This window comes from Equus caballus, chromosome 14 (assembly GCF_041296265.1).
Source record: "Equus caballus isolate H_3958 breed thoroughbred chromosome 14, TB-T2T, whole genome shotgun sequence".
Lineage (NCBI taxonomy): Eukaryota > Metazoa > Chordata > Mammalia > Perissodactyla > Equidae > Equus > Equus caballus.
The window spans coordinates 62,203,873-62,228,086 of NC_091697.1; the positions used below are offsets into that span (position 1 = coordinate 62,203,873).

General features: G+C 40.2%; 1 long non-coding RNA gene across 2 annotated transcripts in view; it reads right to left on the bottom strand.

Moving 5' to 3' along the window:
- LOC138917299 (uncharacterized) overlaps positions 1–24,214 on the bottom strand; it is a 124,184-nt gene that overhangs the window by 90,797 nt on the left and 9,173 nt on the right. Inside the window, exons 2-3 of one of the 2 annotated variants that reach the window (XR_011425090.1) lie at positions 10,431–10,577; positions 9,010–9,124 (exon numbers count right to left, since the gene is read on the bottom strand). The exons of the other annotated variant lie outside the window; for it this stretch is intronic. This is a non-coding gene — a long non-coding RNA (uncharacterized lncRNA). The remainder of the gene's footprint in view (positions 1–9,009; positions 9,125–10,430; positions 10,578–24,214) is intronic. 2 annotated transcript variants of the gene reach the window in all.

Here is a 24,214-nt window from a genome sequence, read left to right on the forward strand (position 1 = left end):
TGTGGCTAGATTACAGTTTGTTCACCATTACCAGTTAAAGGACATTTGAGTTGTTTGCAGGTTTTGGCCATGATGAATAAAGCTGCTATAACCATCTGCATACAGGTCTTTGTGTGAGCATAGGTTTCCATCTCCCTTGGGTAAACTGCTAGAAGTGGGATTGCTTAGTCACATAGCAAGTACATTTTTAACTGAAAGAAACTGCCAAGCTGTTTGTTGTATCATTTTACGTGGCTGTACCATTCTTGGCTACAGTGAGTAATGCTGCAATGAACATCGGGGTGCATGCATTGTTCTCACCAACAATGCATGAGACTTACAGTTGCTTCACATTCTCACCAGCACTTGGTATTGTTAGATTTTGGGGTTTTGTTTTTTAATCTTAGCTATTCTAATAGATGTTTAATGGTATCACATTGTAGTTTTAATTTGCATTTCCTTAAGGACATTTAGCATTTTTTTATATCATATGCTTATTTGCCATCTATGAATCTTTTTTCTAGTGAAATATCCCAATATTTTGTCAAAAATTTTATTAGGTTTGGTTTTGGGGCTGGCCCCGTGGCCGAGTGGTTAAGTTCGCGCACTCTGCTGCAGGCGGCCCAGTGTTTCATTGGTTCCAATCCTGGGCGCCGACATGGCACTGCTTATCAAACCACACTGAGGCAGCGTCCCACATGCCACAACTAGAAGGACCCACAGTGAAGAATATACAACTATGTATTGGGGGGCTTTGGGGAGAAAAACGAAAAAAATAAAATCTTTAAAAAGAAATTTTATTAGGTTGGGTTTTTAAAATTATTATAGGGTCTTGAGAGATACAAGTCCTTTGCCAGATATATGAGTTACAAATATTTTCTCCCAGTCAATGGCTTGTCTTTTCGTCCTCTTTAAAGTGTTTTTCACAGAGCAAAAGTTTTTAATTTTGGTAAGTTCTAATTAATCAATTTTTTTCTTTTACAGACTGTGTTTACAGATCACATCTAAAACCACTTTACTAACCCAAGATTACACAGATTTTCTCCTAGAAGTTTTATAGTTTTAGATTTTAAATTTAGGTCCAAAAAATTTGAGTTAATTCTTGTGTAAAGTTTCAGGTTTTCTCACATGGACATCAAATTGTACCAACACCATTTGTTGAAGCATGTATTTTTTTTTACTTTTTTTTTTTTACTGAGGTCATAACAGTTAATAACATTGTGAAATTTCAGTTGTATATTACTGTTTGTCAGTCACCATATGAATGTATCCTTTCACCCTTTGTGCCCACCGCCCAACCCCCTTCCCCTCTGGTAACCACTAATCTGTTCTCTTTGTCCGTGTGTTTGTTTATCTTCCACATATGGGTGAAATCATATGGTGTTTGTCTTTCTCTGTCTGGCTTATTTTGCTTAACATAATACCCTCCAGGTCCATCCATGTTGCTGCAAATGGGACGATTTTGTCTTTTTTATGGCTGAGTAGTATTCCATTGTATCTATGTACCACATCTTCTTTATCCAATCATCAGTCAGTGGGCCCTTGGGTTGCTTTGACTTCTTGGCTATAGTGAGTAATGTTGCAATGAATACAGGGTGCATAAGTCTCTTTGAATTGTTGATTTCAAGTTCTTTGGATAAATACCCAGTAGTGAGATAGCTGGGTCATATGGTATTTCTACTTTTAATTTTTTGAGAGATCTCCATACTGTTTTCCATAGTGGATTTCCCAGTTTGCATTCCCACCAGCAGTGTATGAGGGTTCCCTTTTCTCCACATCCTCTCCAATACTTGTTATTTTTTGTCTTGGTGACCATAGCCATTCTAACAGGTATGAGGTGATATCTTAGTATAGTTTTGATTTGCATTTCCCTGATGGTTAGTGATGCTGAACATCTTTTCATGTGTCTATTGGCCATCTGTATATCTTCTTTGGAAAAATGTCTGTTTTTCCAAACAAAGAGGAAAAGTCCTCTGCCCATTTTTTGATGGGGTTGTTTGTTTTTTTATTGTTGAGTTGTGTGAGTTCTCTATATATTTTGGAGATTAACCCCTTGTCAGATATACGATTTGTAAATACTTTCTCCCAGTTTGTGGGTTGTCTTTTCATTTCATTCCTGGTTTCCTCTGCCTTGCAGAAGCTCTTTAGTCTGATGAAGTCCCACTTGTTTATTTTTTCTTTTGTTTCCCTTGTCCCAGTAGATATGGTATTCAAAAAGATCCTTCTAAGACCAATGTCAAAGAGTATATTACTTATATTTTCTTCTAGGAGTTTTAGGGTTTCAGGTAATCCCATCAAGTCTTTGATCCATTTTGAGTTCATTTTTGTGTATAGCAAAAGATAAAGGTCTACTTTTGTTCCTTTGGATGTGTCCAGTTTTCCCAATACCATTTATTCAAGAGACTTTCTTTTCTCCATTGTATGTTCTTAGCTCTTTCGCCAAAGATAAGCTGTCCATAGATGTGTTTTATTTCTGGGCTTTTAATTCTGTTCCATTGATCACTGTGTCTGTTTTTGTACCAGTACCATGCTGTTTTGGTAACTGTAGCTTTGTAGTATATTTTGAAGTCAGGGATTGTGATGCCTGCAGCTTTGTTCTTTTTTCTCAGGATTACTTTAGCTATTCAGGGTCTTTTGTTGCCCCATATGAATTTTAGGATTCTTTGTTCTATTTCTGTGAAGAATGTTATTGGGATTCTGATTGGGATTGCATTGAATCTGTAGATTGCTTTAGGTAGTATGGACATTTTAAGTATATTTATTCTTCCAATCCATATGCATGAAATATCTTTCCACTTCTTTGTGTCATCATCAATTTCTTTCAATACTGTCTTATAGTTTTCATTGTATAGGTCTTTCACCTCTTTGTTTAAATTTATTCCTAGATATTTTATTCTTTTTGTTTTGATTGTATTCTTGAGTTCTCTTTCTGCTAGTTTGTTATTAGAGTATAGAAATGCAACTGATTTTTGTAAGTTGATTTTGTACCTTGCAACTTTGCTGTAGTTGTTGATTATTTCTAATAGTTTTCTGATGGATTCTTTAGGGTTTTCTATATATAAAATCATGTCATCTGAAAATAGTGAGAGATTCCCTTCATCATTGCCTATTTGGACTCCTTTTATTTCTGTTTCTTGCCTAATTGTTCTGACCGAAACATCCAGTACTATGTTGAATAAGAGTGGCGAAAATGGGTACCCTTGTCTTGTTCCTGTTCTTGGAGGGATGGCTTTCAGTTTTTCCCCACTGAGTATGATGTTGGCTGTGGGCTTGTCATATATGGCCTTTATTATGTTGAGGTACTTTCTTCTATACCCATTTTATTAAGAGTTTTTATCATAAATGGATGTTGGATCCTGTCAAATGCTTTCTCTGAATCTATTGAGATGACCATGTGGTTTTTATTCCTCATTTTGTCAATGTTGTGTATCACATTTATTGATTTGTGGATGTTGAACCGTCCCTGTGTCTCTGGTATACATCTCACTTGATCATGGTGTATGATCTTTTTAATGTATTGCTGTAATCAATTTGCCAACATTTTGTTGAGGATTTTTGTATCTATATTCATCAGCAGTATTGGCCTGTAATTTTCCTTCTTTATCTGGCTTTGGCATCAGGGTGATGTTGGCCTCATAGAATGTGTTAGGAAGTGTTCCATCGTCCTCAACTTTTGGGGATAATTTGAGAAGGATAGGTATTAAATCTTCTTTGAATGTTTGGTAGAATTCTCCAGAGAAGCTGTCTGGTCCTGGACTTTTATTTTTGGGAGGTTTTCGATTACTGTTTCAATCTCTTTACTTGTCATGGTCTATTCAGATTCTCTGTATCTTCTTGGTTCAGTTTTGGGAGGTTGTATGAGTCTAAGGATTATCCATTTCTTCTAGATTGTCCAATTTGTTGGCATATAGGTTTTCATAGTATTCTCTTATAATCCTATGTATTTCTGTGGTATCTGGTGTAATTTTTCATGTTTCATTTATAATTTTATTTATTTGAGCCTTCTTTCTTTTTTTCTTAGTGAGTCTGGCTAAGTGTTTGTCAATTTTGTTTATCTTCTCAAAGAACCAGCTCTTTGTTTCATTTATCCTTTCAACTGTTTTTTTGTTGTTGTTTCAATTTCACTTCTTTCTTCTCTAATTTTTATTATTTCTCTCCTTCTGCTGACTTTGGACTTTGCTTGTTCTTCTTTTTCTAATTCTCTTAGATGGTATTTAAGATTGCTTATTTGAGATTTTTCTTATTTGTTAAGGTGGGCCTGTATTACTGTGAATTTCCCTCTTAGGACTGCTTTTGCTGCACCCCATATGAGTTGATATGGTGTATTTTCATTCTCATTTGCCTCAAGATATTTTTTGATTTCTCCTTTAATTTCTTCAATTATCTACTGGTTGTTCAGTGGCATGGTGTTTGGTCTCTACATGTTTGTCACTTTCCCAGCTTTTTTCTTGTTGTTGATTTCTAGTTTCTAAGCATTATGGTTGGAAAGGATGCTTGATGTGATTTCAATCTCCTTAAGTTTATTGAGACTTTCCTTGTTTCCCAACATATGGTCTCTCCTTGAGAATGTTCCACATGCACTTGAGAAGAATGTGTATTCTGCTCTTTTTTAATGGAGTGTTCAATGTATATCTATTAAGTCCATCTGGTCTAGTTTTTCATTTAAATCCACTATTTCCTTGTTGACTTTCTGTCTGGATGATCTATCCATTTATGCAAGTGGGGTGTTAATGTCCCCTACTATTATTGTATTGTCATTAATATCTCCTTTTAGGTTTTTTAGTACTTGCTTTATGTACTGTGGTGCACCTGTGTTGGTGCATATATATTTTTCAGTGTTATGTCTTCTTGGTGGAGTGTCCCTTTTATACACTGCTCTTCTTTGTCTCTCATTAACTGTTTTGTTTTGAAGTCTACTTTGTGTAACTATGGAAATACCTGCTTTCTTTTGTTTGCCATTAGCTTGGAGTATCATCTTTCATTCCTTCACTCTGAGCTTGTGTTTGTCTTTAGAGATGAGATGTTTTTCCTGGAGCCAGCGTATTGTTGGGTCCTGGCTTTTAATTCATCCCACCACTCTGTGTCTTTTGGTTGGAGAATTCAATCCATTTACCTGTAGAATGATTATTGATATATAAAGGCTTAATGCTGCCATTTTATTGCTCGTTTTCTGGTTCTTCTGCATTTCTCTTGTTTCTCGTCCCATGTATTTCAGACTACCAATTCAGTTTGATAGCTCTCTATGATGGTTTTCTTAGTTTTCTCTTTATTTATCATTTGTGTCTCTGTTCTGATGATTTGTTTAGTGGTCACCATGAGGTTTGTATAAAAACAATCTTGTAGATGAGATAGTCCATGTTCTGTTAGCCTCTTGTTTCTAAGACTAAGCTGATTCTATCCCTTTCCCCTTCCCCTTCTAAGTTATTATTGTCACAACTTATTCCATCTTGTATTGTGAGTTTGTGGTTAAAATGATGAGATTATAGTTATTTTTGATGTTTTCCTTCCTTTGATCTTTAATGTTTTAATTAAGTGTTTGCTAACCTGTTTTGATAGAGACCTGCAATTTTCTGATTTTTTTCTACCTATTTATCTCCTCACTCAAGGCTTTGTAAACGCTTTCTTTCTTTCTTTTTTTTCCAGTATGAGGGCCTTCTTCAGCATTTCGTGTGGGGGTGGGGAGTGTCTTGTGGTGATGAACTCCCTTAGCTTTTGTTTTTCTTGGGAAGTTTTTATTTCTCCATCACATCTGAAGGATATTTTTGCTGGATAGAGTATTTGTGGCTGAAAGTTTTTGTCTTTCAGAATTTTGAATATCTCATTCCACTCTCCTAGCCTGTAATATTTCTGCTGAGAAACCCACTGAAAGCCTGATAAGGTTTCCTTTGTAAGTTATTTTCTTCTGCCTTGCTGCCCCTAAAATTTTTTCTTTGTCATTGACTTTTGCCAGCTTTACCACTATATGCCTTGGAGAAGGTCTTTTTACATTGATATAATTAGGAGATCTATTAGGTTCTTTCACTTGTATTTCCAGCTCCTTCTCCAGGTTTGGCAAGTTCTCACCTACTATTTCTTTGAACAAGCTTTCTGCTCCATTCTCTTTCTCTTCTCCCTCTGTAATACCTATAATCCTTATGTTGCATTTCCTAATTGAGTCAGATATTCCTTGGAGACTTTCTTCATGTCTTAGTTCTCTCTCCTCCATCTGAAGCATTTCTGTATTTCTGTCCTCTAGACTGATGACTCACTTCTCCATAATATCAGTTCTGTTGTTCAGGGAGTCCAGATGTTTCTTTATCTCATCCATTGTCTTTTACATCTCCAACATTTCTGATTCATTTCTCTTTAGTTTCAATCTCTTTTGTGAAGAAGTTCCCAATTTCATTGAACTAACTGCATTTTCTTGTAACTTGTTGAGTTTTTGTATGATAGCTATTTTGAATTCTCTGTCATTTAGATTATATATTTCTGTGACTTCAGTATTGATTTCTGGGTGCTTGTCATTTTCCTTCTGATCTGGATTGCTAAGATATTTTTCATACTATTTGATAGTATGGATTTGAGCCTCTGCATAGTAATAGTATTCGGTTGCAGCTTCCGCCTGCCACCACTTGGGGGGAGGGAGTCAAGAGTGGTGCATTCTGAGCCCTCCATGACCCTGGCTTACTTGCTCACAGCTGCTGCTTTTCTGATGTATGTGGGGGCACTCTGGCTGACTGGCTGAGCTGGAGAGTCAGGTGGGGAGAGAAACACTTTCTTTCACCTGTGCAATCCCAGGGGGCTGTTCTCACTCTGCCCTCATTATCTACTCTCCTAGGGTGCTGGCTTGATGAAGACACTCCTGCAATGGCTTAGTCACCTCTGTGAGGGAACTTGGAGAGCAACGGTGTTCCTGTGGAGGGCTGCCCCTCCTCCCCTCTCAGAACCATGCGTAGCCCTGCACCCTGGGTTGCTGCCTTTGGGGGACGGAGAGGAGATCCCCTTATTTCCTTCCACTTCCTCCAGGGGGTCTAGCAACTCCACCTTCAGACGTATGGCTGCGTAGTTCTCTCAGAAGTCTTTTGTGTTGTGTGAATGTCCTCTGTTGGTATACGACTATCCTTTTTTTGTATCTTAGGGGGAGAGTCTAAGGGAAGAGCTCATTCCACTATGATGCTGACATCACTAATCTGTGACTTTTTGAAACATGTACTTTTTAAAAGGAATGACAGTGAGTATCAATCACTAGTATTTAAATTTTATTGGATACATTTTAAAGAGTAATAATGAGTAATTAAATGCTTTTTTTTTCAAATGCCAGTATTCATAATATGTTGCATTAGATTCTTTGCAAATATTTGAAATTATGATGAAACATTTTAGAGGGAAGCTTAATAATATATAGGAGTTACATAGTTTTTCAAAATTATTTTGGGTGGTATTTAGGTAAAAAAAAGTCTGAAGGCCACTCTTAAGTATCAGCAGAGGAAATAAACAGAAAGAAAAAGATTTACTGAAGAGTATTCCAACTCTGAGGGCTAATAGTTTGGCACTAAAGGAGAGGAGGGTTAGAGAGAAAGAAGTAAAAAATGACAACTTGGTTTCTAATTTGAGGGGACATGGTTTGGGTGGTATTGCCACCAACCAAGTTCAGAAACACAGGAGGAAGAGCAGATTGGGGTGGGAGAAAGGACATGAGCTCAGTGTGGGACATGTTGTATTTGGGGTGCCTGTGGATAAAGCATGGAAGGAAGCAGTTATTATTTTATGGGGTTTGAGTTTGTTTTGTTTTGTTTGGAATTGAGTGCAGATTTTCCTTTCTACTCTTTCTTTTCTTTTCTCTGTGTTTGTATGTGTGTGCTGAAAGGTTATTCAATGTTGAATTATTTCTCCATATACAACTTGATGTTTGACTTAGGCTAGTAGTAGGGAGTTTGTGTGATGTGACGGAAAAGCAGAGTCTTGGGAAACTTGCAGAGTGCAAATCCCATCTCTGCTACCATTAGCTGTGCGGGCTTGGGCAATGTACTTTACTTCTCTGAACCACACTTTATTCATGTGTAAAATGGTAAAAATAATACCTACTTGACATAGGATATTAAGTGAGATGTTTCCACTCTTGGAATTGCAACCAAGTACGAAGGGCAACAAGTACCCACACACACATTCTAATAAGCGGGGCTAGATAGAGCCAGCTTAGTTTGTTTGCTTATTTATGCCAAGTGAGTTATTAGGTCTAGAGAGGGACTCTAAGGATGCTAAAGTATAATTTTCAAAAAATTGTAAGCAAACAAAATACAAGATGACACACATACAAATACAAGATTACCCACACAGACTCACGGCCAAAACCCTGGACTGAGAGAGAGAAGAGCTGAGGGGTGTACCTGAGGGTGTGGCATGCAGAGGAGAACAGTCCACCTGATTCCCATGATGCCTACAGTCCTCCCATCATGGCCCTTGGCTGCCGCCAGCTCTCCACACAGCCCCATGGGCATTTCCTGACATGTCCAAGGACTTCTGGTCTCCATCTTTCAGGTCCACGCAGCTTACTCTGTGCCCGCCCTACCTGACAGCCATGGCTCCCAGGGGTTGTAGGCTCTCTCTTTCTGCTCTCTTCCGTGCCCTACTCAGTGGGCCACTGAAACCTTTGGGTGTTCTCCCACACCCCTTTGAGGGGTGAGGCTGGGCCTGATGGAGCCTCCATGAGTTTCCCTCAGGTCTATTGGCCTCAAAGATACACACCGGACGTGGAGCTTCTTCCCAAGGCTGCACTCTGGGAATCAAGTAACAGAATCACTTTGCTCTGGGACCACCAAACCTTTTGGGGATATTATTATCTCCTCCCCAGGTCTGGCCCAGGAAATAAGACAGGCTCTGGTTCAGAGTCCTCCCTCCCTTCAACCACCACCACATACACAGTCAATTCAAACTCTTATTTCCTTTCTCTCCTCAACAACCCTTTCCCCCAGCCTAGGGCACCTTTATTTAGTGGAGATGGAGGTGGGATGGGTACTAGTTTATCTGATTATCTCAAGCTCCTGAAAATACCTGAATCCAAGTCTTTGAAATTAAAAGCTCAGAATCTGCTGTCTTTGTTCTTCAGTTCCCTCTTGACACTCCTCTCCAGCCTGAGGGACAATGCCAGGCTCTGGTCTCAGTCCAACTGGCAAGACATAGCAGTGGAAAGAGGTGGGGAACCCCAGTTAATTCTTCATGTCCTCCCACTACATTCATTTTATATGACGTACGCTTTAGGTGTGATCTGCAATATTCCAGTTTTCATAAGACCAGTCTGGCCCAGGGTCTGATTGCAGCTGGCCCTGAGTCATCTTCCAGCCATGGGTCTGTGGGCACAAGCTCAGCTGAGCACATTAAGGCTGGCTTTGGAGGCCGTGGGCACAGGCCACAAACCCCTGGCCTGAGGCAAGCTGCCTGGCTCCCACTGGGAGTCTCAGAAACCCAGGCCTTACTGCCCAGCAGGGGAGCAGGGTCAGGGAGTGGGAGCCAGGGAGGCTGGTCTCCCAGGCCCTGTCCACATCAGGGCAGAAACTCTGCCAGGATCAACAGTGTGGCTCCTGGCAAAGCCTCTGCCAGGCTCCCTCAACACTGTGGTCACCAAAGGCCTATGTTTTTTCTGAGATGTGGATTTTGAAAATGACCTCCTGAGGTCTGGCACACAACAGAGTTCCTGGAGGAAAGAGGACAGGGAGGTGACACCTCTCTCCAAGGGGGTTACGAAAGCAGAGCAGGCCGTTACCGTGTGAGAATGGTGCTACACCGGCATCAGGGAACACTCAGTGTTCGCCTCCGTAAGACGATGCTGCAGCCCAGGACATGAAGTCAAATCATAGAAACGGATGCCCCCAACAGACCTGGAGACCATTTAATCCAAACCTTTCATTTCACAGAGCAGGAAGCCAAAGCAGAACACTAGAAAATGTTCAGCCAACCTGATGTCTCCCCTTCCGTTCAATCGTTTCCTTTGTATGTTTTGCCTTTCTCTGAGCTTTAAAAGACACCACAGGCAAGATTTGCCTGGTTTTAGAAAATCAATACACCACTGACCTTCACACTTACTGGCCTCAGGTTTGGACTAGCCTAGGTTGCCTCGTGCAGCCCACTGTATCAGGCTCATGAATCAGGTCAGGCGTGAGTCTGAGGCCCACCACAGCCACAGGTCAAGTGGACAGTCACCGAGGTCAGGGTGGATTCGAAGTGCTCAGTACCTCAGCTAATAGTCACCGCCTAGACCAGGGTGCTGAGAGGAGCCTGACAGGATTTTATGTCCTGACAGTGGGTTTCATAGTAGATAAGGACAATCCAATCAGAGTCTCTCTTGAAAAGGTTTGCAGATGGACCACACTAAGGAGTAGAAGTAGAAAGTGGTGGGAGAGAGAGGCTGAGTCGTAAGAGTGGGGGAGTGTGTGCAATGGCCCCCTGATGACAAGTAGAATCAAGACCAGACGCACCTTGGGTCCAGCTGAGCGGCTGCAGCCTGGGCGAATGTCAACGGTGCAGCTCCCCAGGAAGGCTCACTGTGAGGTTGCCCGGGTCATTCTAGACGTTCTTCCCACCATATGAGACTGAGGGACCCCGAGTGGCTCTGACCCTCCTAACTGGAAATACAAGCATGATTGTAAGCATGTTATGTTTCCAATAACCAAAATATTATCTCCTGTAACATTGAGATTTCCTTTTATTTTAATGACAATGCTGAAAGATGCATATACTTTTCTAATTTCTAAAATGCTGGTCCCACAGTTCAGGGGGCAATACTTTTCTTCAGGCCACTGGCTCATCTCTGGTCTCCTCTGCCTGAGCTGTGCAATGTGGTTAATTTACCTCCCTCCTGCCTCTGCTGAGAGATGTTCTCTTGACTCTTCTTCCTGCCTTCCTTTTCTGTTTTGGAACTTCTATCTCTTCTCGTGATCTCCTTTTCTACCGAGAAAGCTGACCTCTACAGATACCTTTGACTAACTACGGAGCATCTTATACTTGGTGCATTTAGACCTCACAAGAGGGCCCAGCTAGGCTCTGTATTTTGCCTGCCTTACCATCCTCTGTTGTGCCCCTCTTCATGGAGTGGAAAATCTGCAGGGTCAAGGAAACATGGTGACCCAGAACCCTCGCTGAACCTCCGACTCAAACATGGTCCCCAGAACGTCCCACTGCAATGGCCCCCAATCAGCTTCTAGAACCAACACCAGCTTCTTCTCTGAGTCCTTCCTCCAAAGGGCAGTTCACAAGGCCCAAGGGGCTGCTGTTTGTGAGGAGAATGGATGGAACACGCACATGTGGATTGGGGTGTCCACACACATGCACACAAGGTGTCTTGAGCAGCTAGGAGTCAGCTCTCCCTGCGTGTCCACGTTCTGGACAGAACCTTGGGGGCTCTGAGATCCCAGACTCTTTCTAGGCTATTAGGAAGGTAGATTTGTCAGCTTAGTACAATCAAACATATTTTATTCAACAGGTTTTACCTTGATTTATAGCATTACGATGAGAAAATATGGTACAGGGCTTCCATTTGTACTTTTGCCCTGACCTTGTGAACTTGAGGGGTAGGCCTGGGCTCTTGTATCAGGTTTGAGGTTGGTAGTTACCCAGATTTGTACCCTTTCCCATAAAGACTCATGAACCATCCGGAAGTAAATTAAGGGAGATGTGGAGTGGTTTGGTTGCCCTTGACTTCACATTAAAAGCCATGAGCAAACCCCCACTGGGAACTAGATTGGCAGATTTTTTCTGCCTTTCCAATTCTTCCAACCTAAGTTCTCCAAGTCCAGATATTTCAAAGGCAACTTTGGAAGGGCTTTTTTATGCTTTTCTCATTGTGCATATCTGAAGTGTAACTAACTTCACAAGTACATACTCAGGGAATTCTTTCCCATGGTGTTGACATTTCAGAAGGATTTGATTGGTTCTAATGAGTTTCCTTGAATTCACAAGGGAGGTACATATGTTCGGTACTACGGAGACTCTGGTGAGCTTCCTTGTCCCGGCTGTGGGTTTATCTGTTGTCACCCTCAACCTCCCCGTGGAAAGGAGGCATGCTAGGATCTAAGGACATGCATCACTATGGATGCACCATAAATAGCAGTTGGCCAATAAGAAAAAGTTATGGCCTAGTGCCCCTGCGGAAAAAGTATTTCCTTGACATGAACTTACACCTAAAGGTAGAATGGTTAAGAAAGATTTTTATTGATTCATGAGATGGCAGTTTGTGAAAACTTATTTTTGCACCACATGGCTCTTTTGAATTGGCAATAATGTCATTAAAATATAAGCAGGCAGACCTTTTGGTACATAACGCCATTTGCCGTATTATATATATATATGATACACACTCATACACACACACAAACTTGATCTGATTATTTTGGGTAGGATATAGGAGGGTCTAAGAATTAAAAAAAAAAAAAAAAAAAGAAGTCCTCTAACCCCACAGACTTCTTTATTCCCCATTTCTGAAATTTATATATCTCATATCTAAATTTTTAAGATTCATTCTGAAAACAGTAAAACTTCCCTTTATCTTGACTGGCTTCAGAAAAGTGAGAGAAATTCTTTTTACAGTTTGGAGAAGCCAGTAAAAAGTCAGACCGGCTTCAAATGGAATTCTGGCCAAGCAAGTGACTAACCGTAACATCTCAGGAAAAATCTTGAAACTTTCTAAAAGTCAGCGACCTCATCTGTAAAATGGGAGAAGTGATACCTACCTTACAGGTTTTTCTGAGAATTACGTAATAGCCAATTTGGGAAATACTTAGCACAGCACTTGGCTCATAGCAAACACTCAATAAATGGTAGACGTATGTGTGATATTATTATTGGCATTACTTTTTGTATTATTACTTCCTGAAATTTGCTATTGTGGAAGTATATCAACTCTCCAATTTGTCTACCATTTCTTCCAAACAAATATCCGGAGTACTTTTTCAAAACTGGCAATTTGATAGATTTTTGTCAGCTCCCGTCTGCGCCTTTGAGGCGTTTGCCTGGGCTTAGCTTAAATTCCTTCCCTACACCTGCGACTCTGGTCACAATTTTCAACATAAAAGCACAGCCTCAACACTGCAGAAAGGTATAAAAAGCTCATGAAGATCTGAGGAGAATGTTTTAGTTTCCAGTGGGATGCAATATGAACATTTCTAACACAACTGAAACAACATTTTAACCCCAGATTTTAAATGTCCTTGCCTCAGTCCACCGGCTTCTAACAGCTATTTACCCCCCAAGACAAGGCAACATCGCCACCTACTGTTCCCATTTCACAAACACCGAAGAGAAACTGCTTGCTCTTAACAAAGAAAAGCTTCAAAAACTTTTCACTTCTACCGTATAAAACTAATAACTCAGGTTCTATTTCAGCCTCCAGAATAAACTGTGTTTTACAGAGGTTCACTGTTTGAAAATCTCTTGTTGGGGCCTGAAGGTGGCTCAAGACTGAGTATGGGTCTTGGCTGAATTTGGTCAAATTTCTTCTTTTCCCAAAATTTCTTCAGCGTGTACCTGTTTTCAAGCTTTCACCTTCAACTTAGTTATACTTAAAACTGTCTAATGAGTGGCAATTTGTGTGGTTTGGTATCTCTGCCTTACAAATTGGACAGGTGGGGCCACAGGGAGGTGGGGAAGAGAGAGGAATACTGAGAAGCCAGTCTTCGCAGTTACTGCTCAAAAAGTGGTTCTCCTTGCTTGACAGAGCCACATCAGACCCAGCAAGAGGAGAGCTGACGACCTAGATCCGCCCTGCTGGGCCCCAGCGCCCATCTTCAACCTGTCCCCACCGCACGGACAGCTGACAGCAGTGTCATCCCTGAATGTAGTTTTTTCCGCTCCCTCTACCATGATTTATTACTGACACCAACAAATGACTAATACAGAGCTTTTTATGAACCGTAAAGTGGTTTTGGAAGCAGTTTGTATGAAAGGCACTTTACAAAAGCAAGCCCTAAGTACTGCGTGAAGGTGGAGAGGAGGTACGCTTTCTACATTTCTGTACATACTTGTCTGGCTTTTGATTTTCCATCACCTCACTCGGCACTGGGAAACATCTTCCATCTTGGAATGGCTCTCCTCCACACTTCAGTGGTAGTTCAGTCTCTGGTGAACTGTTCCCGCCCCTGGGTTCGTTCCTCAGATAACTAAGTAAGACTGAGACTCCTGTGTAAGAATCTGGGAGGTGACAGTTCATTTTACACAGACAATAAAATAATATAAAGTGCCTTTACCTCATACCAGAGTGGACTGCACACCCCCTCAAAGAGAACAAGGCCCCCTTTTCATGTCGGAGGCAGGAAGCAAAATGACTTAGAACAGGGAGGATTTTTCACATCTTTGGAAGTGTGTGTCTCCACCACAGGAACAAACGCCAGCCCTTAGATTCCAGCTCCTTTCGGGGTCATTTCCCTCGTGGAGTCAGGACCAAAGTGGACAGAGCCCACGGCCAGGCCACGGCACATTCCTGGGGGAGGCACCTTGGTTTACTTTAGAGTAGCACAAGGGACTTTCCAAAACCAGCGTGGAAAAGCAGGAAGGAGAACATTTAGGAAAAATGCTCACACCTGATCCACACGTTTTTTCCTCCCCTCTGCTGCTCGTAATCACTCACAGATGCTGAGATGTTTGGGGACAGCCAGGCAACCTCAGCACGAAGCCTCGGATGCCTCACCTGAGCTCCTGTTTCTTCTCCAGCTGTAATTGTAAGTTTAAATTGGGGGGGAAATTGTCAAAAGAAAAACAAAAGCATAACCCCACCAGTGTTTTCTTCTTTGCAAGCTTCTTAGTGTTCTGCTCTTTCTACCAGTTACAGAGAGAGGTGTGTCAAAATCCACTACATGATTTTGGGTCATTATTAGATCTCCCTTGTGAATTGAACATTTTATCATTCAAGAGCAACCTGCTTTATTTTTCAGTAATGCTTTATGCCTGAAAATTTCTTTTGTCTGAAATTAATACAGCCACATCTGTCTTGTCTTCTTTCGGCTTTACCAGGTATAGTCTCTTCCACCCTTTGACTTTCAGCCCTGGGTTATTCTTATGATTTAGATATGTCTTTCATGAAACAGTCTGTGGTTGGGGTTTGTGTGCATGCAAGAAGGCATTCTTTTTTCTCTTAATTGGAGGATACGATTTTTATATGTTAAGTGTGATTACATCTTTGTATTTTCTCTTTGTTCCTGCTAGCCTAAGAAGAGTTTCTTTTTCTCTCTACTCTTGTCTTTTCGAGGATTGCTTGAGTATTTTTTCACATTTTTTTTAGCTCTTATAATTTGGAAGCTACCCAAATTTTTATTTTAGTTATTTATTTAAGCTCTGTCTTGCTTTTCTAAAAAACCCACACAAGGGCCCACCCAGTGGCACAGAAGTGAAGTTCAGGTACTCTGCTTCAGTGGCCCAGGGTTCACTGATTCAGATTCAGGGAGCGGACCTATGCACTGTTTATCCAGACATGCTGTGGCAGGCATCCAACATATAAAATAGAAGGAGATGGTCAAAGACCATGGCTCAGGGACCATCTTCCTCAGCAAAAAGAGGAGGATTGGAAGCAGATGTTAGCTCAGGGCTAATCTTCCTCAGGAAAAAAAAATCCACACAAGATAGCATTGCTTTATAGGGTCAACACTTACCAAGATTTACCCATATATTAACTATTTTCTTTTCTCTTTATTTATTCTTATATCTAAGCCATTCTTTCCAGATTCACTTTATTTCTACCTCAAGTACAACTGTTGGAAGTTTCTTTTGTGAGGATTGCTGATAGAGAAGTCAATTTTTGTTCATCTGAAAATGTCTTTATTTCACCCTCATCCTTAAAAGATATTTTGCTACATATAGAATTCTAGGTTAGCACTTATTTTTTTCTGAACATGTTAATAATATCATTCCATTATCTTCTGACTTTTACTGCTATTGTTGCAAAGCTGGCCTTCAAGCTATCATTCCTTTCAAGATAATCTTTTTGTTTTCCTCTTGCTGTTCTCATTTTTAAAATTTTTTTCCAGCTTTATTGAGATATAATTGACATACCTTATGTAAACTTAAGGTCTACAACGCGATGATTTGATACATGTATATATTGTGAAATGGTTACCACAATAAGGTTAGTTAACACATCCTCACCTCATACACTTACCATTTTTTGTTGTTGTTACTGGAGTGAGAACATTTACGATCTACTCTTTGAGCAACTTTCAAGTACATAGTACAGTATTGCTAACTATAGTCACACTGCAGTACATTAGATCCCCAGAACTTATTCATCTTACAATTGGAAGTCTGTACTTTTTGATCATCAAGATCTCCTCATTTTCACCCCCTTCCACCAGCCCCTAGTAACTGCCATTCTAGTCTCTGTTTCTATGAGTTTGGCTTTTTTAGATTCCACATGTAAGTGATACTACATAATATTTGTCTTTTGCTGTCTGACTTATTTCACTTAGCATAACACCCTCAAGTTTCATCCATGTCATCACAAATTCTTGCCACTTTTTCTTTCTCTTCCCCAAAGCCCCCCAGTACATAGTTGTATATTCCAGTTGTAGGTCCTTCTGGCTCTGCTATGTGGGACACCGCCTCAGCGTGGCCTGACTAGTGGTGCTGGGTCTGCGCCCAGGATCTGAACCAGTGAAACCCTGTGCCACCGAAGCAAAGCATGCAAACTTAACCACTCGGTCACAGGGCTGGCCCCTCTTGCCACTTTTAAAATCTTCTTTTTGTCTTTGATTTTCCACAGTTTCACTGTTAAAGACCCATGAATGAATTTCTTTTTATTTATCCTGCTTCTCATTTTTGAGCACCTAGAATCTGTGATCTACTCTGAGCCATTGCCTTTGTCTCATGCCATTCTTTCTCTAATTTCCAACCCTTAACAAGTGTACTTTGACCTTCTTGCTCTGTCCTCCATGTCTCATATCCTCTCAGATTTTCCACCTCTTCATCTCTCTGTTCCACCTTCTGAATAACTTTTTTGACTTACCCTCTAGTCTGCTAATCCTCTCTCCAGCTGTGTTGAATTTGCTATTAAATCTGTCCATCCAACGTTTAAAATGCTAAGTATTTTTTAAGTCAAGATGTTCTGTTTGGTTCATTTGTTTAAAAAATCTTATAGTTTCCTGTTCCCTACAGATATTTTCTAGATTGTCTTTTCTTTTGTTTGATACAGTAAGCAAATGGTTTCATATTCTGCATCTGAAAGTTCCAGTATGAGGCTTGTGGGTCTGTTCCTCTTTTGTTTCTGCAAGTTCTTGCTTATGGTGAGTGTATTAGTCAGGGTTCTCCAAAAAAATAAAACCAACAGGATATATATATATATATATATACATATATATATATATATATGAAAATATTTATCACAGTAATTGGGTCATGCAGTCATGGAGGCCACAAAGTCCCACAGTCTGCTTTCTGCAAGGCAGAGAACCCAAAAAGCTAGTGCATAATTCAGTCTGAGTCCAAATGCCAAGAACCAGGAGCTTCAAAGTCTGAGGGCAGGAGAAGACAGACCTCCCAATGCAAAATAAGAGAAAACTGCCTTTCCTTCCCCTTTTTTGTTTTATTTGAGCCCTCAGTGGGTTGGATCATGCTTGCCCCCATCCGTGAGGGCAGATCTCCTTACTCAGTCTACTGATTCAAAAGCTGATCTCTTCCAGAGACATCCTCACAGACACACCCAGAAATAATGTTTTCTCAGCTCTCTGGGCATCCCTTAGTCCAGTCAAGCTGACACATGAAAGAAACCATTATAGTGAGTCTAGTTACTTTTTTACTTTTCTTGGGAAAACCATTTATGAACACACAGTGAGGCACAGGATAAAGTGTATACCTTCCGAGAAGATCAGGATTGCTTCTTCCTGGTACCTCAGGGCATTACTATTCTGGGATTATTATAAATTAAGCCATAGATAGTTTTTGGACCACATAGATAACGTAAATTTGGGTTGCAAATCCTTGTAGAGATGAGTGTCTGGTTAATAGGTTGCTTTTTGTTTGTTTGTTTTCCTTTACTCTGCTCAAGCGATTGTCATAGTATTCCTCTAGAGTCAAGAGTTTGGACAGATTAAAATCCAGAGCAAGCTTACTTGAGAGTGGGAACCTCTGATGCCTCAGTATTGTCTGAGAGCATTGGCTGCTGGACTCCCACCAGCGTGTGCCGTGAACACTGTCTGCTCTTCCACGTGCCTTTTGAGTCCTGAAAACTGAAGCTCATGTGGGGCAGATGTGGAAAATGCCTCTCAGGCACTGTGGCTTCCACTTTTTCAGTTACTACCTGTACTTAGATATTGGCCCAATAATTCCTTACTATTTAGCCTTTTAATGTTTTTTAAAAAATACACTTTTCTTGTATTTTATCTTCCATTTTAATTTTTTTTCCACTGGGAAACTGGATCCATATACCTAGCCGCCTCATTACTTGAAATGGGGACAAATTGCACTTTGAATCTATAGTTAAGTTGTAGTACACATGAATTTTATAGTGTAACTTTCTTTGCTTACCAATAGACCGTAAACGTTTCACTTGTTCTCATTAGCAGGACAAATAAGTTATTAATACTATGTGTTCACGGCCACTCTCCCTCCTCCACGGGTTAAGAATTCTTTCTTTGCCAGTTTAGTTCTCGGACCTTTAATTTGCGGAATTGAGACAATGGATGAGTAGGAAGAATGAAAGGCTTTGGAACATGCTTGAGTGGTTTATGTTGGAAAGGGCTCAGAGTTACTGGCAACAGAAAAAATACTTCAGAACCTGAGAAAGGAGCAATGAAAAGATAGTCTGTGGGACTGGTCTTGGAGTGATGTTAAAAATGTGGAGGAAGTGGGTAGTGAGGGTTCCCAGTCAGCCAACCTGCCTGTGAAAGAGAAAGGATACGAGATACAGAAAGATAATCTTAAAAGCTTTTACTGTGCTTTAAGAATGGAGGAGCTCTTAATAACAGTTTGAGAGCTATTAGAAGAGACTTAAATTGGTGTTCTAATAATTTGTCAGATTTCAGAGTGACATTTCTTTGTGTGAGTCTGCCTAAGGACACTGTGTTTACAAAACTGCCTAGCTCTATCGTGATTACACCATATGCCTTCTAAACACTCCTTTTTTTTTTTTTTTTTTTGGTGAGGAAGATTGGCCCTGAGCTAATATCTCTTGCCAATCTTCCTCATTTTGCTTGAGGAAGATTGTCGCTGAGCTAACATCTGTGCCAATCTCCCTCTGTTTTGTATGTGGGACGTAGTTGCAGCATGGTTTGATGAGAAACGCTCATTTTTTTTTTAAAGATTGGCACCTGAGCTAACAACTGTTGCCAATCTTTTTTTTTTTTCTTCTCCCCAAAGTCCCCTGGTACATAGATGTATATTCTAGTTGTGAGTGCCTCTGGTTGTGCTATGTGGGACGCCATCTCAACACAGCCTGATGAGCAGTGCCATGTCTGCATCCAGGATGCGAACCAGCAAAACCTTGGGCCACCAAAGCAGAGCATGCAAACTTAACCAATCGGCCACAGGGCTGGCCCCAAATGCTCATTTTTAATGACTGAATAATGTATAAAATTTAAATGCCATGATTTATCTAATCATTCCAAAATTTATTGAATATTTAGGCTCTTTCTAATTGTTTGTTGTTAAAACACTACAGTGAATACATTTTTTTATTATAAAATAGTTCTAGCATGTACCTACTTTTGTGAAATCTTCACTTTTTTTGTCATATTGCTTCAGATCTTTTGTTTTTAAGAGAAATAAAATTTAAAGATATGGTAGAAAACCCATTCTTTCTTTTTTTTAAAGATTGGCACCTGAGCTAACAACTGTGGCCAATCTTTTTTTTTTTTTTCCTGCTTTATCTCCCCAAATCCCCCCGGTACATAGTTGTATATCTTAGTTGCAGGTCCTTCTAGTTGTGGCATATGTGACACCGCCTCAACGTGGCCTGATGAGCGGTGCCATGTCTGCGCCCAGGATCCGAACCAGTGAAACCCTGCGCAGCCGTAGCAGAGTGCACGAACTTAACCACTCGGCCACGGGGCTGGCCCCGAAAACCCATTCTTGACAAAATACTCCCAGCTCCCTCCAAGAGGTAATCAGTAATGTGAGTTTGGTATTATTCCTGCGCTGGCTTTACACTTTTTCTATAGGTGTATGTATCAAAAAATGATATGTAATATTATTTAGCATTTAATTTTTTTCCTAAATATTATCATAGTGTTTGCACCTTTTCTTTTTTTGCTAATATTATATTTTTGAAGTTTAGACATGTTGATACATGTAACTGATTCATTTATTTGAAGTGATATTTATTATATTTTACCCATCATTTCAAGATGTTTGTCGTGGGATGGTGTTCAGGTAACCAAGTCTGTAATATTTACCAGCACTGGAAGTCCTTGACATCTTCACATACAGTTTTTAACTTCTTTTGCATTATGTCCTTCAGGAAAAAAACCCAAGAGCAAAGCTTAGAGGATGAACACTTTTACATGCAAGGTTGCTATTTACACCGTGGAGTTGTGCTCACTAAGACTCTCTTGGTAGATACTGATTAAAAATTGTCATATTGCTTCCCAGGACAGCTGTGAAAATAAATCGGATTCACTACAAACACATTAGCATATTTGATTATCATGTTAAGATGTTTCCTAATTTAGTAGTTGTAAATGGCACATCAAATTTGCTTTAGTTACTATTTCTTTGAATTTGCGCGCAAGAGAACATTTTTTTCTGAATAAATATTTGCATTTGCTTTCTTGTATAAACTGGCATTTAAAATTTTTTGAAGGATCTTTATATTGGCTCAGGCTTTCACGATCTCTCAGGAAAATGGCCATTCCTACTTGAGATGAATGTTTCTCAATGGCTAAATAAACACTTAATGAGGACTCAGGGCCTCAGCTAGAGCAGGCAAGAAATAACTTCTTCCAGATCTTCAAAAGCAAAAACAGAGAGCTGGACACTTGAGTGGAAAACACCGCAAAACTACCCTGCGCTGTCAGTATTACTGAGGTAAAGAAAACAGAACCGTGAGTGCAGTAAGATTGACTGCAGATTCGATTTGTTTTAACAAAATTCATTGAGAATCAGTTATGCGCAAGGAACCATCCTAAGGCAATGAGGACTTAGGGAGCTACACTCTTCAGCATGTGGCAGGAACAAGAGAAGGATTACCTAAGTTAAATAAAAAAAGAAGCTTCTTTCTGGTTCTTTTCCCAGCCCGATAGGATAGAAGGAAGATAGAAAGGCAAAGAGAGAACGGCTTAGCACAAAACCTACTATTTCCTCTCAGGAGGCTGGCTGCCTCCCCCAGCTCTGGTCAAGGAGGGAGTTCCCCACTGGTGACAACTGGGGTCTGAGTTGTTCTGGGCCTTTGGACCCATACTCAGAAGTAGAGCTGTCCTCCCCAGAACCTTCAGATGAGAGTAGGCTGTGAAAGAACTCCAGCTTGGTGGCCTTCCTGGAAGCTTTTTACCTGCTCGCTCCATTGGGTGTCACTGTGACATGGGATAGTGACAGTAAGGCATACATACTATAGTTACAAGCTTGTGGACTGAGCGTGGGTATCTTTTCTACCTCACCCTTCTGCTCTGAACTCTGGACCTCCTCACTCAGTAGATGGTCCCTCTGAATGCCTGCGTGGTCTTCAAGTTGGGTTTAACATTTTTATCTATGTCTTCTCTGCCATCAGCATAGATGGTTTATAGAGATGCATATATATGTGCACATATTTCTAAATAATACGAAAAGCTTCCTTCTTAATAATCTTCATGTGGAATAATCCATAATAATAAACGGGATTTTTAGTTCTCAAACAGACATAGGGTCATTAGAAAATGTCATTAGATGTAAGAGGGGAGGACTAATGAATGAGGAATTTCCTAATCCCTCCCTACTACATATTATTATAAAATAGCTTAGAACCCTCCACCTCCACCACTACCACTCCTCCTTTCAGTGAACCACAAAGAGACTTGCATTCCGGTTGTGAACCATGCCCTTAACAGGAGATTTGATGACCAAAGCAGAGGTACTATTGGCCCTGCCTACTCGTTCTCCATCACTATCCACCATGGCTGTGTGGATAAGAATTAAAAGAAAATACATTTACCTTTTCAATGGAGCTGACTATTTGAGTTTGACCCAACTAAGAATAAGGTGGAGAATTTTGTAACTATTCTTCCTTTTATGCTAACAGACACTATTAATGCATAGAATTATATTTGTCATAGTTCTACTGAAGTGTGAAAACATGGTTGAAACAATTTTTAAATTAAAAAATGATGACCTACAGTGGAGAACAATTACAAAGAAATTTCTCGACACTCAAGCCAAGTAACGGACCTTCCTCACTGGCCTTAACTCCAGTGTTGAGACACATGCCAAGTACAGCACACACTCTACTGAATTTCCTTTGCTTCAACTTTCATTATAACTATGTTTATTTAAAAAATGCAATGCCAATTTGGACTCTTTAGCTGTTGGCCTTGCAGTTTATAGAGTGTGTATAGTTCCTAAGATAGTGTAAATTATCTGCCACGAATACTCCAAACCAATTTTTTTGGTGGAGGGGATGAGGTTTCATTTTCCATACTCTTTAGAATTAAGACTTTTCTTTAAAAAAAGTTTCTGCAGTTGATAAGTAATCATCTTTCCTTAGACTGGACACTAGAATTTAATCCCTCGAGTTTCAACTCAGCCGTGACTCATTCTCTGAGACCCTGCTTCTATGTCATTATTTGGGGTAACGTTTCTCTCCTCTGCACTTGCTTCCCGGCAGGCACATCAGGACAGCACATCTGTCAGGCCCAGTGAACTTCTCAGGACGACGCTACACGAAGGGCTATGGACTAGAGGGCCGGATGACCTTGGTTCTAGTTCCAGATATGTCACTTACTAAGCTGAGGCCTGGGTTAGTCATTTAGCCTCTCAAGCCTCAGTTTCCTCATCTTTAAAATGCAGATAAAAATACCCACTTTGCACACCTTCCAAGGTGAGTGGGGATCAAATAAGATCATATGAAAGCTCTTTGTAAACACTGTTAAACATATTTCTACATCCCAAACCTTGGGGAAGCCAGTTATGGCATAGTCCAGAGAAAAATACTGGTTAGCATTCTTTTGGTTCCAAGTACCAAAAATACAACTCAAGTTGGATTTATGGTTAACAAAAATATATCGGCTCGATATACAAAAATGAATTGTATTCTATACACTTGCAACGAAATATCTGAAAATAAAATGAAGAAAATAATTCCATTCACAATAGCATCAATAAGAATAAAATACTTAGGAATAAATTTAACAAAAGAAGTGCAAAACTTATACTCTGAAAACTACAATACATTGTTAATATAAATAAAAGAGGATCTAAATAAATGCAAAAACATCCTATGTTCATGGATCGAAATTTTAACATTGTTAAGACGGCAATACTCCCCAAATTGATCTAGAGAGTCAGTGCAAACCCTATCAGAATCCCAGCTTATTTCTTTGTAGAAAATGACAAGCTGAGACCAAAGTTTATGAGAAATTGCAAGTGACCCAGAATAGCCAAAATGATCTTGAAAAAGACCAAAGTAGGAACACTTGCACTTCCCAATTTCAAAACCTACTACAAAGCAACAGCAATCAAGACAGTGTGGTACTAGTATAAGGATAGACACATGGACCAATGGATTAGAATTAAGAGTCCAGAAGTAAACCTGTGTGGTTGCGGTCAACTGATTTTCAACAAGGCTGCCAAGACCATTCAATGGGAAAACGATAGTTTTTTCAACAAATGGTGCTGGGACAACTGGATGGCTACATGCGAAAGAGTGAAGTTGGACTCTTACCTCACACCGCATATAAAAATTCACTCAAAATTGATCAAAGATCTAAATATAAAAGCTAAAACTAGGGGCCGGCCCAGTGGCATAGTGGTTAAGTTCTTGTGCTCCACTTCAGCAGCCCAGGGTTTGCCAGTTTAGATCCCAGGCACAGACCTATGCACTGTTCATCAAGCCATGCTGTGGTAGGCATCCCACATATAAAATAGAGGAAGATGGGTACAGATGTTACCTCAGGGCCAATCTTCCTCAGCAAAAAGGGGTGGATTGGTGGTGGATGTTAGCTCCTGGCTAATCATCCTCACACACACACACACAAAGCTAAAACTATTAGAAGAACTCATAGGGGTAAATCTTCATGACCTTGGATTTGGCAATGGATTCTTAGATTTGACATCAAAAGCACAAGCAACAAAATAAAAAATAGATAAATTGGGCATGGTT